The sequence below is a fragment of the Lepus europaeus genome, chromosome 14, assembly GCF_033115175.1.
Source record: "Lepus europaeus isolate LE1 chromosome 14, mLepTim1.pri, whole genome shotgun sequence".
Lineage (NCBI taxonomy): Eukaryota > Metazoa > Chordata > Mammalia > Lagomorpha > Leporidae > Lepus > Lepus europaeus.
In genome coordinates, this window is record NC_084840.1 from 45,559,413 (window position 1) to 45,575,993 (window position 16,581).

At 39.9% G+C, this 16,581-nt stretch overlaps 1 protein-coding gene across 1 annotated transcript in view; it reads left to right on the forward strand.

Moving 5' to 3' along the window:
- The window catches only part of PLXDC2 (plexin domain containing 2), a 474,057-nt gene that overhangs the window by 62,181 nt on the left and 395,295 nt on the right, over positions 1–16,581 (forward strand). The window lies entirely within an intron of this gene.

Sequence of the window (16,581 nt, forward strand, 5' to 3'; positions counted from 1 at the left end):
TTTTGCCCTCATGAGTAGAAATGGGATGTGCAGTCTTCATCACTACTGGAAAGACTTTTATTTCCCTTGCTTGTGGGTTTGAATATGATTTTTTAGCTTAACTTCAATGATGCATTCAAGGCCCATGTCCTAATGGAGCAATGGAGTAGGTGGGTGTGTGTCCCCAGTTGGCCTATTGGAATAAAACCACTCATTCACCTTGGGTGGGTGCCCGCCTCTGGAGAGAAAAATGGACCTATCACTTCTAACTGTCAAATGGTTAAAAATAGGTTGGAATTATGCTTTGTAAGCTGTAAATTTTATACTGTTTGTAAGACATTGACTACAAGATACATAGATATAAGTATTTGGAAAATAAACATCACATACATTTCATCAGATTCTGAATTTTTTTTCAAATATTTATTTATTTATTTGAGAGGCTGAGTTACAGATAGAGGGAGAGACAGAGAGGTCTTTCATCTGCTGGTTTACTACTCAAATGGCCCCAATGTTCAGAGCTGAGCCAATCTGAAGCCAGAAGCCAGGAGCTTCTTCCAAGTCTCTAACACTGGTGCAGGGGCCCATGCACTTGGGCCATCTTCCACTGCTTTTCCAGGCCATAACAGAGAGGTGGATCAGAAGTGGAGCAGCCAGTGCCTGTGTGGAATGCTGGTGCCTTAGGCATAAGCTTAACCTACCACACCACACTCTGGCTCCAAATTTTATTTTTTATGACAGCATATCTCACACTAAAATAAGACTAGAATTATTAAAAATTTTTTATTGAATATTTATAATTTTTACTTGTTTATGATTTTTAAAATGAACTTGGGATATTGAACTTTATAATTTTCTTTCCCATCTATTAAGTTTAAAAAAGTATGCAGGGTAGGGGCCAGCACTGTGGCGCAGCGGGTTAAAGCCCTTGCCTGAAGCACCGGCATCCCATATGGGTGCCGGTTCTAGTCTAGCTCTCTGCTGTGGCCTGGGATAGCAGTAGAAGATGGTCCAAGTTCTCGGGCCCCTGCACCCACATGGGAGACCCAGAGGAAGCTCCTGGTTCCTGACTTTGGATCAGCTCAGCTCCAGCCATTGTGGCCATTTGGGGAGTAAACCAATGGTTGGAAGACCTCTCTCCCTCTCTCTCCCTCCCTCTCTACCTCTCTACATCTCTACCTTTTTCTCTCTCTACCTCTCTCTTAATTCTGTCTTTCAAATAAATGGATAAATCTTTAAAAAAAAAAAAAAAAAGGGACTGGCGCTGTGCAACAGCATGTTAACGCCCTGGCCTGAAGCGCTGGCGTCCCATATGGGTGCCAGTGCTCCACTCTCTGCTATGGCCTGGGAAAGCAGTAGAAGATGGCCCAAGTCCTTGGGCCCCTGTACCCGCGTGGGAGACCCAGACGAAGCTCCAGGCTCCTGGTTTCGGATCGGTGCAGCCCCGGCTGTTGCAGCCAGTTGGGGAGTGAACCATCGGATGGAAGATCTCAATCTCTCTTTCTCTCTCTGCCTCTCTTCTCTCTGTGTAACACTGACTTTCAAATAAATAAATAAATCTTTTAAACAAAACAACCAAATGTACAAAGGGACATCAAAAATTTCATGAAAAAATGAAATTAAACAGTAATGCAAATTTTCCATGAACTTTAAAAAGTCATCTTGTGTTGTCTTTGAAAAGAGCATAAACATTTGCAAAAGTTTGAGAATTACATGTGGCATCATAAAGATTATCTCGAGTCCGGTTTAAATAGAGTAATTTTCTGGCAATGATAATTTTCTCAAAGAAAATTTTTGGAAAACTGTAGTGCTCAACTGTGGGCACATCCCTCATATAAAGTACTCATTGGCATTTGAATAATTTATTCTGTCAACGAGTTATCCTTTTATAGTTAATTGAAGCTAAAATGGTTTGGGTCCCTCTGATTTATTAATTGCACTACATAGTTTTTACAGTTCCATTCTGTTTTTATTGCCAAAGCAAATTATTTTGTATCTTTTTTCCAGTAATATTTTTCAGCTTCAAATTACTCTGTCAACTGCCTCACATTAGAGAGGATGTAGAAAATGAACTCTGCCCTTCCCTGGGCATCATACAGTTTGAAATGGCTCTTATTAAGCATTTTTATTTCTCTTAGAATTGACAGCAATTGAGTCACAGCATGAGGAAGAAGGAATAGAGGGCTTCTGCTCGCAAATACAGATGCTCCTCTACCTACAACGGGTTTGCATCCTGACAAGTCTAATGTTGACTGAAAATAGTCCAAATTAAAGATGCATTTAATACAGCTAAGGGACAGAAACCCTCACTTAGCAACACGGAACACTATAAAGGATCAGTTGTTCACCCTGGTGATTGCCTGACTAGGAGCTGGAGAGTCGGGGAAACAGAGTATGTACCACTTTCACACATTGTAAAGTCAACCATGTATATCAAACTGTCCTCAGCCATCAACTGTTGTCAAGCTGTCAGAGCTGTCTGTATCATGTATCATGTCTCCATTTTATCTTGCAGTCTAATCCTGAGCTTCCTTAGTTGTCATCAACGCCACTGTGTTAGACATGTCGTTTGGCCTTGAAATAAGTGAGCTGTTCTTGTCTGTGCTATATTATTGGCCAGCCAGTGAATCATTGCTGAATTTAGGGATTCAAATTTCTTAAGTACCCATGATGAAGAAAAATAAGGTCCATTCATATAGTGGCTGTAAAACGATGAGAGGGTAGCTAATTGAAGCCCTGAGAACCACAAATTTTTAAGAAAATCATGGAGAATAAGTTGCAAAATTAGGCCCAATTGTACATGAAATATTTAGGATCAGGCGGTACTGGGCTTCTGGAGTGCACTCAGCCAGTGTGCTGATACATTGGCAAATTCTTGTCCACCTTGAATGATGTAAGTGCTGCTTTGATACATGTCTGGCGGTCGGTGAGCTGTAAATCTCTATGTCAATGTACGTATCAAATCATGGCATTATTAATTTATTAAAATTTAAATGGTCAGTATGTAATAGGCACTTTACCAACCACTTGCATTTTAACAAATGCAGAAATTTAGTGATTTATAGATTGTACATATACACAAAGCTTTCTTTTTCCTCTCAGCTCTTCTAGTATTTTGTAGAGTAAGTCTGTTAGACATTCAGAATACTGAAATGTGCTGCAATGAGAGTAGCATAGGTCCCATGTTATTTACAAGCACCAAAGTGCACGTATTCATAAGCAAGGGAGAATCTCTCTCTTTAGAGAGAATATAGCCAAATCATGGGTTTATTGAATTACTTAGACTATATCTACCTCCCACAGCAGTATGGGCTCTGGTGTGTAGATGCAGTAAGGAGGAGGATAACGGAGAGTACAAACTGGACACAGAGCAGGCGGACAAACTGGGAGCTGAGATGAGCTCTGGAGATAGGAAGGAGGGTGTTGACACAAGTGATTGGAGTGATCGCAGCCTCTTCATGGTCCAGAAGCCAGGTACAGGATCCACCTGGAAGGGTATTTGCCTTTCAGGCAGAGATGGCATGCATGTGGGGAATCGGAGGAAGTAACTACAACAACAACAAGTGTACTGATCTGGTTAGGGCAATAAACATGAAGTTGATGCCTATGTAGGGGGAAGGAAAAATATTATCAAAGGTGTAGTCTTAGAAATTTTCAGGGTGCATTTGACAAGAATTCAAAATAACCTGTCCATGGGGTACTCTGATCTGTAGGCATGGGATATATATTGAAAGAACATGCTTAGGAAAATACAGTGAAAACTCATTTTATTTGTCATTGATTTTTATTACTTATGTGAAAAGCAGAGAGACAGAGATCTTCTATCTGCTGGTTTACCACCCCCTTGCCCGCCAAATGCTTATAACACCAGGGCTGGGCCAGGCCAAAGCCAGAAGCCAGGAATTCAACCCGGGTCTGTCTCTCTCTCCTTTTCAGTTAAATACATCTTTAAACAACAACAACAGCAAAAACTACCAAACCTTGGATGACCAATAGTCATTAGTATATGACTAATATTTTATGATTCTATGGTATCTATCACATGGCCAACTTAAAGAGTATCTTTCTTTTTTGGACTCTCTTCGATTTGGATGCAGTGAGAAAATACTTCCTTATTAAACTATTCTTAAAGATATATTTGTTAAACTTAGCAATATCATAGATACTGTGTTAAGCAAGGTGGTATTTGGGAATACTGCATTATGAAAAGCACCCAGCACCTTTCATAAGTTGGCTTCTTTCAGCTTCTACATCAATACTCATTCTGATTTAGTCAAATCATTCTCAATTTGTACCTTTCTGCTCAATCTTTGTCATGCTGTTCTTCCTGCTTGATTAAGAACCATCTAAAATACTATAGAAATCAACAATAAATAATTTTAAACAACTGTGTGTGCCTACAGTCCTTAGTAGTTTGCAGAACATGTCTCCCACCAAATATCACCTTTTAATTCTTATAATCGTCTTATGAGATCTAAAGTATTGTTTATTGTGCTCAGGTGAGCCATGAACCTGCCTGATTCTTCAGCTGACTTGTGTGTTTATCACAATATCTCCGATATCTTGTTTTTCTCCTGCTTCTGAGGTTTCAGGATGTCAGTTCAAGAATGGACTCGATCACTTCCACCCTACTTGTCTACTCTATGTTGTAAATCTTTTACTCCTAAGACTGAGACTAACTACAAAGAGTTTGACTTAGTAACTGTGAAGCAACTTAAAATTCGTTAAAATACCTACCAGATTTATTGACATCAACTTATGATACCAGATAACAAAGATTTTAACAGAATCGTTCTACTTTTTGAAAACTTGTTTTAACATTCCACAGATAACACCTTATAGGGTTGCTCTGAATTGCTTAAAAAAAAAAAGGTATATGTGGCAATGAATCCATTACATTATTGATACAATGAAAATTATTAAAGAATTGCAGTTGTTCATCACACTAATAAATAAAATTGTTTATACAATTTTCCATCATGGAAATGGTCAAAATGTTCAGATAGATTCTCTAGTTTGATATTATAGAAGGCTCTATATTTTACTAGGAATTTTAAATTACTGAGTCATTACATTATATGTGTTTTGTATATCTTCTTAGTACACAGAAGCCATGTTTAAATATTTACATTCTACAAATTCTCTGTGCCATCTATCTCAGTGGATTGAATGAATGTCCGACTTAGCTCCCAGTTCCACCTGCTTCTTGATGCAGTCATCTTGTGCTGTTTGACCTCTAGTTTGACAGGATTTGGACTGCTGGTTCCAGTGCAAGTTGATGTATTAAAATTTTTATGCTTCTATTAAAGTTGCATTGAGTGCCTACAAAGTGCTTTGTTAAGTGGCCAGTAGATTTTGACTCTGAATGGAGTCCTGAATTATGGAACTCTGGTTCATCCTGAGTAATTTGGATGTTTATAAGGTTCAAGATAATTAAGACAAATTAAGAGTTGCTTGTTTTTTTTTTTTCTTGAAAGAGCATTTCTTTTTACATACTTTTTAGAATTTTTGATAGGTTTTAACAAACATACAAATTATACATTTTTGTGGGGTACCCAGTGATGCTTCAGGACAAGTATACATTGTGTAAAGTCCAGCCATGGTGAATACATTTATCTCTTCAGCCTTCCTTGGGAGGTCCTACAGATTTCATTTAAACTTCTTTCCTTTTTTATAGAAAGCTTTTATTTAGTAACAACTTCTGGATTATAGTGGTTCTTCCCCCCATATCTTCCCTCCCACCCCCAAACCATTCCCACGTCCTACTCCCTTTCCCATCCTATTCTTCATTAAGATTCATTTTTAATTATCTTTATATACAGAAGATCAACTCTATACTAAGTAAAGATTTCAACATAAACTTGTTTCTTTCACAACTTCACACGGTGAAGTCAGTTCATTATTGTACACTAGGAATGTTAACCTGAATAGAGCAATAAAGGCAAAGGGACTTTTACATTCTCTAAGGAAAACAGGAACCTCAGAGGAGGGCCTGTATCAGAAAGCCAAAGGAATTTTTCTGTTAATCATGGAGAGGCAAGGAAGAGCTTAATCAGACACTGTAAAAAATTAGATAGTCAGCGAGCAGATCAAACACTTACACCTAGTTCTGTTTGACCCCAAAGTCAGGCTCTTCTTTTGCAACTCTGCTGTCCTGCTTTCATCAGTGAATGTCCCAGAGCTCCATGCTAGGACTGAATCGATGACTCAGATCTAATAGTGTGGGAGGTTTATAAGGACAGGTAGGAAGCTCTGCACACATCAAGGGAACAGATGTGAAAGAATGGATAAGATGTGGATAAACAGTAGCATATGTCAAGAAGATGGGTTTAACATACGTTCAGTATTGGTCAGCTGTGACAAGGCCAGTCAAGATTACGCTTTCTACAAAGCAGCATAGTATTAAGAACAAATAAGATGAACATCCCATTTAATATAGATCGTTTGTACTTGGGTTTTGGTTTCTTTGTTCTTCTTATACCAAGGGAAAATTTGGCAGCTAAAATTAATTAATAAAGTTAAGAACGTGTGGCTCCTAAGAAATAAAGGCTGGGAGGTGTTTAGTCACTGTGAGAGTGTGTGGGTGGGCGTGATGGATGTCACTAAAACCTGACCCTCTGCTTTTCAGTCATTACATGTATTTTCTTCAGCTTTAAAAGTCCATCACTTGAAATGCAAAACTGAAAGTGATCGCATTCTCCCTGCTTAGTGTGTGTGTGTAGGGAATGCTGAGAAGTCACCAGTGTCTTCTGCTTTTATATCTTGGTTATTGTAATAGTTTGAATAGTGCTCCTTAGGATCAATATTTTGGCTTATCCTTTCTTACTTTTTTTTCCTCTTTTCAGACTTGACAAAAAGATCTGAGGGAGGAAGACAGGACAGTGAAAAGTAATATTCAGCTTAGTCCTTTTTCCTTGAATTCCATGTGCCCATCAGTCATCCTACTTCCCTGTCGTAGGGCTTTGTAAAGTCATCTTTCCCCCAAATAATCATTTGCAAATGTTTCGCTGAATCCTTTGAGCTTGTAAAAGTGATCGAGGACCTAATCATTTCTTTATTATTAGGTATGTCACTTAATATTTACTGTATTAGAAATGAAAATGAGAATTTAAACATTTTAAAAAATAATGATAAACTCATTGAATATTTACATAAATGACATTTTTATGGAAAAATACTATATTTCTGAAGACAAAAAACTTGTAAGAGTGGTAAGATGTGTTTTTGCTTCTGCAAATGGCTTTAGTATTCTGCTTAACAGAAGATAACTAGATTCACTTGTCCACTATTTACTTGAAAGGCAGAGAGAGAGAGAGAAATCTGCCATCTGTTGATTTACTCCCCAAATGGCCTCATCTGCCAGAGCTGGGCCCAACCTAAATCAGGAGCCTGGAACTCTATCTTGGTTTCTCACGTGGGTCGCAGCAGGCTAAATACTTGTGTCATCTTCTACTGCTTTCCCAGGCACATTAGCAGGGAGCTGGATCGGAAGTGGAGCAGCTAGGGATTGAACTGGTGCTTATATGGGGTGCTGGCATCACAGGTGGCAGCTTAACCTGCTGAGCCACAATGCCACCCCACATGTCTGCCTCTATATTCAGTCTTGTGCTATTGTGCTTCTTACAACCTTTGGGAAATTTCAGATATAATTATGAGAGAATAAAAGTGAAAAAGACAAATATCTGGTCCTTCAAAAAGTTTGTGGAATTAAAAAGTGTTTTAAACCCCCTAGTGCTGTCTCACTATGATAGTAACAATAGTTTTGACCTTACGGGTACCCCTCTCTGCACACACCGAGAAGGTCTCAGGAATACCTCCAAGTCCTGGGAACATACTGCTTTAGAAAGCTCATGCTAAGATATAAGATAAGTGGTTTTTAAATCTTTTAATCATGTCTCTTCTGTAGTTACTGATGGTGTGGTCTGTGTACTATGAGCATTGTCATCCATTGACACATTGCTCATCAGAGAAGGTAGCAATTAAAAGTTGGAAAATAATTTTTATGAGAGAAAGATTGGCTACAGATAAATAAAACGTGTGTGTGGCCAAGCATATGCTATACATGGAAAATATAAACTCATTCCCTGCTAACTCACAGAGAAATGAAGTAATGGAGTCCACTGAAAAATATCCATGATATTAAAGACAGCATTTCCCTCGTTCTTGGATGTAAAAGTATTAGACACTATTTGGGTCACATACACCAAAGTATAAGTAAAATACATATTGCTTGAAATAGGATGAGCAGCTTTGTATAATTACATAGATGACGTCAGCAGGATATAAGTCATTTATAGAGGACATTAATGCTGAGGCAGCCAAAAGAAACAAAAACCAAGGATGAGTCCTTCGGGCCCGCATTCTGTGTGTGTAATTTTAAATCGCAGTTTGCTGTGTAGTCTCGTGACACAACGTGCCTGTCACTGCTTCTGACGGTGCAAGACTTTGGTGTCCACTTGAGAGACTTTATTAATGGATTTGCTATAATTAAAGCAGTTTTTGAGGTGCTTTCCTTTCATGCCTTTATTTTACTTTAATTTCAAAGAAACTAGCAGGCTGAGTTATCAGCTCTGCCAAGAGAATGAGAAAGTACTCTTTAACAAGTATTTATTGAACTGAATTCATGTCAAAGGTGATAGGAGTTTCACCCTCGGAGAATTCTCAGAGTGTTAAAATGATTGGGAAATCATCTGCATGGATCGAGGACTTGGCACCAATTACAAGTTTTATCTTTCGGGCCAAGCTATTTTTCTTCTCTAACTAACTGGCAGCATTCAAAACGGTAATTCAGAGATGAGCAGGAGTAGATTGCTACAGCAGAGTGCAGTGGACCCTAGGGATTTAGGTCTACAAGGAGATCGAGAGGGAGGTAGCCTGAGCAGACTGGGAGGACAAGCAGGCCAGGGGCTAATCCCGTACCTGGAGCTTGGCCGCAGGGTCCAGACAGGCTGTCCCTGCCAGGGAAGCCCACTGCTGAGCGAGGGGCAAATAGCACTGGGCAGATGGGACAAAGATGTGGGCGGTGTTGGAGCAGACCATACTTGCCCAGATCTAGTTTGCCAAGTGATGATATGCTCCCGAGAAGTGTGTCAGATGATGGGGTTTGGGGAAAGACTGCCCATACTTAGGGGAGATGGAAAGGGACCCACAGAGGCTGGGAAAAATCAAGGAATGCTCAATTTCTAAAACTGCTGTTAAAAAGGGAGATGAGTTGCAAGTCAGGTAAGCTGCTTTATTTTCTAGTCTATATGAAGTTACTTCAGCAAGTTTGTGGAAAATGGAATGTTAAAAATACATTTAAATTTTGTCAAAAAATATTTGGAAATCCATGCATAGTCTTTATAATATGCATTTCCCATGATTTTTTTGAAGAGATCTCTCATATGCATGGATTTCATAATTTTTGTAGCAAAATAAGCTTATCTTTTAATTTCATTTCCACAAATGTTATTCTTCTTTTACAAATTTTATCTATTTAAAAGGCACAGAGATAAAGACAAAGAGGGATATTACAGCTGCTAGTTCATGCCCCCAAGTGCCCCCAAAAGCCAGGGCTGGGCTAGACTAAACCCATGAGCCCAGAACTCAATCTGGGTCTCTTATGTGGATGGCGGTGACCCAACTACTTGAGCCGTAACCTGCTGCCTCCCAGGGTATTCATTATCTGGAAACTGAAACTGGCAGCAGAGCTGGGACTTGAACCCAGGCACTCTGGTGTGGGATTATGCCTTCCAAGTGGTGACTTAACTGCTGTGTGAAATGCTTGCCCTCAGTTCCAGAAACCTTAGGAAATACCTTTGAAAAACATGGTTTGGGCATTGTCTACTAGCATTCTTTGGAGTCTTATCTCCAAAGGAATTTCATCTCTCATGAATGTTAATTAAATAGTTGGGAGTAATTTGATATACTTTTTTTTTAAGTTTAGTTCATAAATTGATCTTATCCTGCAGAAAATAGTTAAAGGAATGCCATGTACCACTGGGAAACATTTTTGTGGTGATACGATGGAGTCCAACTTTTGACTGATTGCTTTATTGGAAAAAATGATTCAGGGCTAATGTTCTTCTTCTACTTTATTATTTAAAGATCTTTATAAAATGCTTAAGAATGATTTGATAATTTTTAAAAGTGGTACACCCACTTTATTAAATATATTCTTAAAATTCATGTGGGGACAAGCTCTGTCCATTTTCTTTCTTGGTGTCCACTCCACTCTTGTTATTAATCCTATACTTGGGGCGATGCATTGACTCATTCAAGCCACTTGGGCTCCTCTAAATATACTGGAGTGCAATTCATTAAGTGACTCATTAATTGTTCTCAAACCACAAGGGTCTCATTTAATAACTTGCTGGAAACATGCAATTAAATGGTGTCCTAGTGCCCTCAAAACCTATCCTCGTTTAATGACTCAGACCCTTTTTTAAGTGACCACAGCTGCGCCAGGGTTCCAACGTGAAATGAGTTACTTTTCTTGTTTGCTTTCTCTCCCTTTCCCCATCTGTGGCATTCCCAGTTTGTCTTGCTGAGACACCAACTACAGATACAGATTAGTAGTACACACGTTTTGCAGTTTCAAGACGTACTAGTTTTTCTCATCCTTGACTTCAGACATGTATACACAGGAAAACACATACATGCAGAAAGAAAGGCCTTCTTGCACTCTGAGACACTCCATAGCAGTGTCAGCAGGTAGCCCATATAATTCAAATGAGCACGGACTGTGAGTGGGCACTGGGTTAAATCTTGGTCTGAATTTTCTCATTGAAAATTTGCAAAAATATTATGGGGTTGTGGGTTTTAAGATTGATATGGATTTTACAGTTGAATCAATTGAGGCTTAGAGTACTTAAAGGTAGAGGAGTGGTAGAGCTGGGACAGGAACAGGCAGTTGCCCAACTGGTCTCTTGCCATCCCTGTGCACATTTCATAGACCTGGATCATTCATTCATTCATTCATTCATTCCACCTTCCATTATTAATGCCCACACTGACAGATTTGATAGGTTTCTGAGAGTGTTGGGTAGAGCATCTATTATTTAAATTGCTAGAGATAGCTGTAGCTGTGGCCTTTCTCCCAATTCCTTAAACTTCAGTCATGATGGACAGCTGGTTTTTTTTCTTTCCATAATTGTTAAATAACACTTTTTGAAAAAGATTTATTTATTTGAAAGAGAAAGAGAGATACTTTCTGTACACTGCTTCACTCTCCAAATGGCTGCAATGGCTAGGACTGGGCCAGGCTAAAGCCAGGAGCCCAGAACTCCATCTGGGTCTCCATGTGAGTGGTAGGTGCCCAAGTACTTGGGTCATTATTGCTGCTTTCCCAGGCATATCAGCAGGAAGCTGAATCAGAAGTGGAGCAGCCAGAATTTGAAGTAGTACTCTGATATGGGATGCCAGCATGAAGAACACCAGGGCTTAACCCCCTGCACCATAACACTGGCCCCCAAATACTTTTTAAGCTCAACTGTGTATAAGCATTTAGCATGTAATTGTCTAACACGGTTTACTGTGTGCTTGTCCTTGAGCAATACAGTTAGACACATGTGTCTGTACCCTAATATATTTCTGTCATCTACACTGATAATCCCCAACATAAAAAACGTCTTGCTTATGGAAGTCCCTGCAACTTCCCTATGTAGAGATTAAGTTGAATTTGGACCTGCTGCCTTTCTCTGTCAATCAGCCACATGGAAATATGATTACCTTGTTAAGGAGTTAGAACAAAATGCAGTCTCTCTCTCTCTCTCTCTCTCTCTCTTTCTCTCTCTCTCTCTCCCTCTCTCTGGATAGTTAGTATTTCTGTTCTCCTTATAGTAAGATAAAATGTGGTCTTGTAGTGGTTTGTGTGTCGCTCTGTGGCAGAGCACACGGCATCACAGCCTGCAGTTCTGTGCGCTGATTTCATCACAGGGACACCTGGCGTGTGACCGGCTTCCACTTTCACTTTCCCCTCCTGCTCTCTTCCTCCTGCTTGCTTCCACAGTCATGTGTCGTTACCACACACATGGATGAAATTGCCCTGCAGACTTTTGAACGGCCTAGCCGCAGAGCCACACGGGGAAGAGTGTTTTCTGAAGTGTGCCCCGCTCCTCAAGCAGCCTTGCAGGCTGCAGGTGGAAGCCGCAGGTCTCCGCTCTGCCTCCTCCCTGCATAGAAATGAAGCCTGATTCAGACCTGTTGGCTGTGGGAGTGTGGGGGTCCTCTGCAGGAATAAGGCATGATGAAGGAACCTTCTCTTTTGCTTCTAGAATAATTCTATTTAGCTGTTATAACCTACTTTTGAAGTAGAATTCAAGACTAATAACCAAAGAATTGGCTTTACCTTCAAGTTCTCAACAAAGCAATTGCAAATGATATTACATGTGAAATTGCTTCTTCAATTTAAAAAATGGACTTTCATTTTCACAGAATAACTTATGAGATCCTTACTGAAACAAAAATTAGCATAGCTTTATTCTTGTGTTAGATTGTTCTCTCTTAATGGATTTGCTTGTCTATGGGGGGAAAAACTCGTGAAAGAGACATTTTCTTTGTTAAAGAAGCAAGGAGTTTAGAATTACAGAATGTTAATGTTGACAGAAATTTTCTGGCTACATTAATTTTTACTATATAGAGTCATCTGCCCTTGGTACTTTATGGGTACTTGACTACTATTTATAAATAAATACTAATGATAGCTTATACTTGGATATTTCTTTCACCATGTGCCAGCCACGGTCTGAGGACCTGTAGTTAATCCTCACTACTGCCTAAACAAGTTGTGCTATCATTGTTTCTGTGTTGAGAGGAAGTTCTGGGCTGTGGCGAACTTGAATGACAGTTTGTCCAAAGGCATCAAGCTAGTGAGAAAGTTGAGCTGGGATTCAAATCCAGGCAGGCTGGCTCTTGAACCATTATGCTACAGATAAATAAAGGCTTGCTCATGAAATCACATGCCAAAAGTGCCTGTTGAAATAATTCTACTCATGAAGATTTCAAGTGTAAAATGACAACTATGCCTCCAACTGAACTTGCTGGATGCTATGTAGTCAGTCCTATACAGGAATTTTGCATTGCCATGAATTCTTTTTTTTTTTTTTTTTTTGACAGGCAGAGTGGACAGTGAAAGAGAGACAGAGAGAAAGGTCTTCCTTTTGCCGTTGGTTCACCCTCCAATGGCCGCCGCGGTAGGCGCACTGCGGCCATCGCACCGCGCTGATCTGATGGCAGGAGCCAGGTGCTTCTCCTGGTCTCCCATGGGGTGCAGGGCCCAAGCACTTGGGCCATCCTCCACTGCCTTCCCAGGCCATAGCAGAGAGCTGGCCTGGAAGAGGGGCAAGCGGGACAGAATCCGGTGCCCCGACCGGGACTAGAACCCGGTGTGCCAGCGCCGCAAGGCGGAGGATTAGCCTAGTGAGCCGCGGCACCGGCCTGCCATGAATTCTTAACTCACCGATTTCTGTTACTTTATCTTTTCCCAGAAAAAGCTCAATCCTATAGTAAGAATTTAAGAGAGTGATAGCCTCAGGACACAAAGGCAGTGTTTCAGTTGGTTTTGTCTTGCTGTAACAAAATGCCCCAGACTGGGTACCTTTTTTTTTTAAAGTTTATTTATTTTATTTGAAAGGCAGAGGAACAGAGAGAGATCTTCCATCTGCTGGTTCACTCCCCAAATGGCCTGAATGGCTAGAGCTGGGCTGATCTGAAGCCAGAACCTTCATCTGGGTCTCCCACGTGGGTTCAGGGGCCCAAGTACTTGGGTCATCCTCCGCTGCTGTCCCAGGCCATTAGCAGAGAGCTGGATCTGAAGTGGAGGCAGCCAGGACTTGAACGGCTGCCCATATGGGATGCTGGCACTGCAGTCATCGGCTTTACCGGCTATGCCACAGTGCGGGCCTCCTGGGTACTTTTTAAAACAGAGAAGTTTGGTTTATGATTCTGGTGACTGGCAGGTCCAAAGAGTGTGACTCTAATACCCCAATAACTTGTTCCCCACACTTTTCAGTAACTATGAAATTCACCCATATGTCACAGCCCCAAACCATCAGTCATGTGAATCATCCACTTTAGGTTCCACTGAGATTCATATATTCTAGGATGCTTTGACATGGAAGCACCCGTGGTACTCTGTCTGGCACTAGAGAGGCAACGGTAGATAGTTAGGGCAGTACAGCTCAGGGCTTGAGCACTGAACCGGACCTAGGTTGCATTGTGGCTCTGTGTTTTTCAGCTTATGACCCCACACCAGTTACTTAACTAGCTTTCCTTTTTACAATATTCATGGTGGGGATTAAATGGGAGAACGAGTACAAAGTGCCTGACAAGTCCTCAGTAAATGCTTGTTATTAATTTTTTCATTAATTCTGTGGACACTTTTGTCACTAAGTTAGCTAGGCAAAGGTGAAATTTCCACAAGTTTTATATTTGAGCTGTGCAGTTAGCAATTCTGCACAATAATGGGATTTCAAGAAATAACACCTAGGATTGATTGGATCAGAGTGGTATTTTGACAGAATTTACTGCCATTACAGATTTTTTTTAAGAAAATAAATTTCTCTTTTGATTCTGTTTTCTATGAACTTTCTGAAGCGCCTTCATATGTGACAGTTTTCATATGAAATTATATGCATTATTACATAATACATAATATAATATGATTTTTAAGGAGAAAGACTGGCTGACAGCCTTGTCTTTGCAAAAATGAACATTCTATCTTCTATCATATCTTCTGTAATCAATGAAAATGAAGAAATACCAGATCTCCATAACATCAAGCTCATTAAATAATTTTGTCTTGACTACTGCATAGTTATATTTATGATTCATGTTTTCAGAAATAATAAAAAATAGCATTTCAATGTTGACAGCTCATTTGAAGCTTATTTTTGAATCATTCACTGAATAAATACAAAAGGATAGAGAAGACAAATCAAAGTTGACATTGAGGATTTCAGATGAAATAATTATCAGCTTTGGGGCCAGCACTGTGGTGCAGCAGGTTAAGCCACTGATTACAACACTAGAATCTCATGTTGGAGCTTCAGTTCAAGTCCTGGCTACTTTCCTTCTGATCCAGCTTCCTGCTGATTTCTCTGGGAATGCAACAGCAGGGGACCCTACTACTGGTGCCCCTGCCAGCCACTTGGGAGATCTGATGGAGTTTCTGGCTCCTGGCCTTAGCCTGGTGTTTCCCTGGCTGTTGTGGCTATTTGGACAGTAAACCAGTAGATGGAGAATATGTGTCACTCTCTCCTCCCTTCCCCTCCTCTTCTTTCCTCTCTGTCTCTTCACACCCTCCCTCTATTGCTCTGCTTTTCAAAAAAATAAATTTTAGGAAAATAATTACCAGCTTCTCTTCTGGTTATACCTGTGTAAGTTCGTCTCTTACCCACGTACAAATTTTACAGCTATATTAAATATAAACAGTATGCTTATTATTATGGAAATATTAAAACCAGTGTTAATATTAACTTATACACATCTTGTAAGCATGGCTGGTTAAAAATTAACTCTGCCAACCAAAATTAACTTTAATTAACAACAAGAACCACAACTAGCTTCCATTTGGTTTGGCAAGCACAACTAGTAGAAAATTAACAGGAACAACAACTTTTTTTTTAATTAAACTTTTATTTAATGAATATTAATTTCCAAAGTACAGCTTATGGGTTACAATGGCTTCCCCCTCCCAAAACTTTCCTCCCACCCACAACCCTCCCCCCTCCCGCTCCCTCTCCCCTTCCAATCACATCATGATTCATTTTCAATTTTCTTTATATACAAAAGATCAGTTTAGTATATATTAGGTAACGATTTCAACAGTTTGCCCCCATATAGCAACACAAAGTGAAAAAAAAAATACTGTTGGAGTACTAGTTATAGCATTAAATAAGAGTGTACAGCACATTAAAGACAGAGATCCTACATAATATTTTTTTTAAAATTAATTAATTTTCTATGCCATTTCCAATTTAACACCAGGTTTTTTTTTTTCATTTCCAATTATCTTTATATACAGAACATCGATTCAGTATGTAATTAGTAAAGATCGCATCAGTTTGTACCCACGCAGAAACACAAAGTGTAAAAATACTGTTTCAGTACTAGTTATAGCATCACTGCACATTAGACAACATATTAAGGACAGATCCCACATGGGATGTAAGTACACAGTGACTCCTGTTGCTGACTTAACAATTTGACACTCCTGTTCATGGCGTCAGGAATCTCCCTAGTCTCTAGTCATGAGTTGCCAGGGCTATGGAAGCCTTTAGAGTTCGCTGACTTTGATCTTGTTCCGATAGGGTCACAGTCAAAGTGGAAGTTCTCTCCTCCCTTCAGAGAAAGGTACCTCCTTCTTTGATGGCCCCGTTCTTTCCACTGGGATCTCACTAACAGAGATCTTTCATTTAGGTCTTCTTCTTTTTTTCTTTTCCATGGTATCTTGGCTTTCCATGCCTGCTATACTCTCATGGGCTCTTCAGCCAGATCCGAATGCCTTAAGGGCTGATTCTGAGGCCAGAGTGTTGTTTAGGACATCTGCCATTCTGTGAGTCTGCTGTGTATCCCACTTCCCATGTTGGATATTTCTCTCCCATTTTGATTCTATCAGTTAGT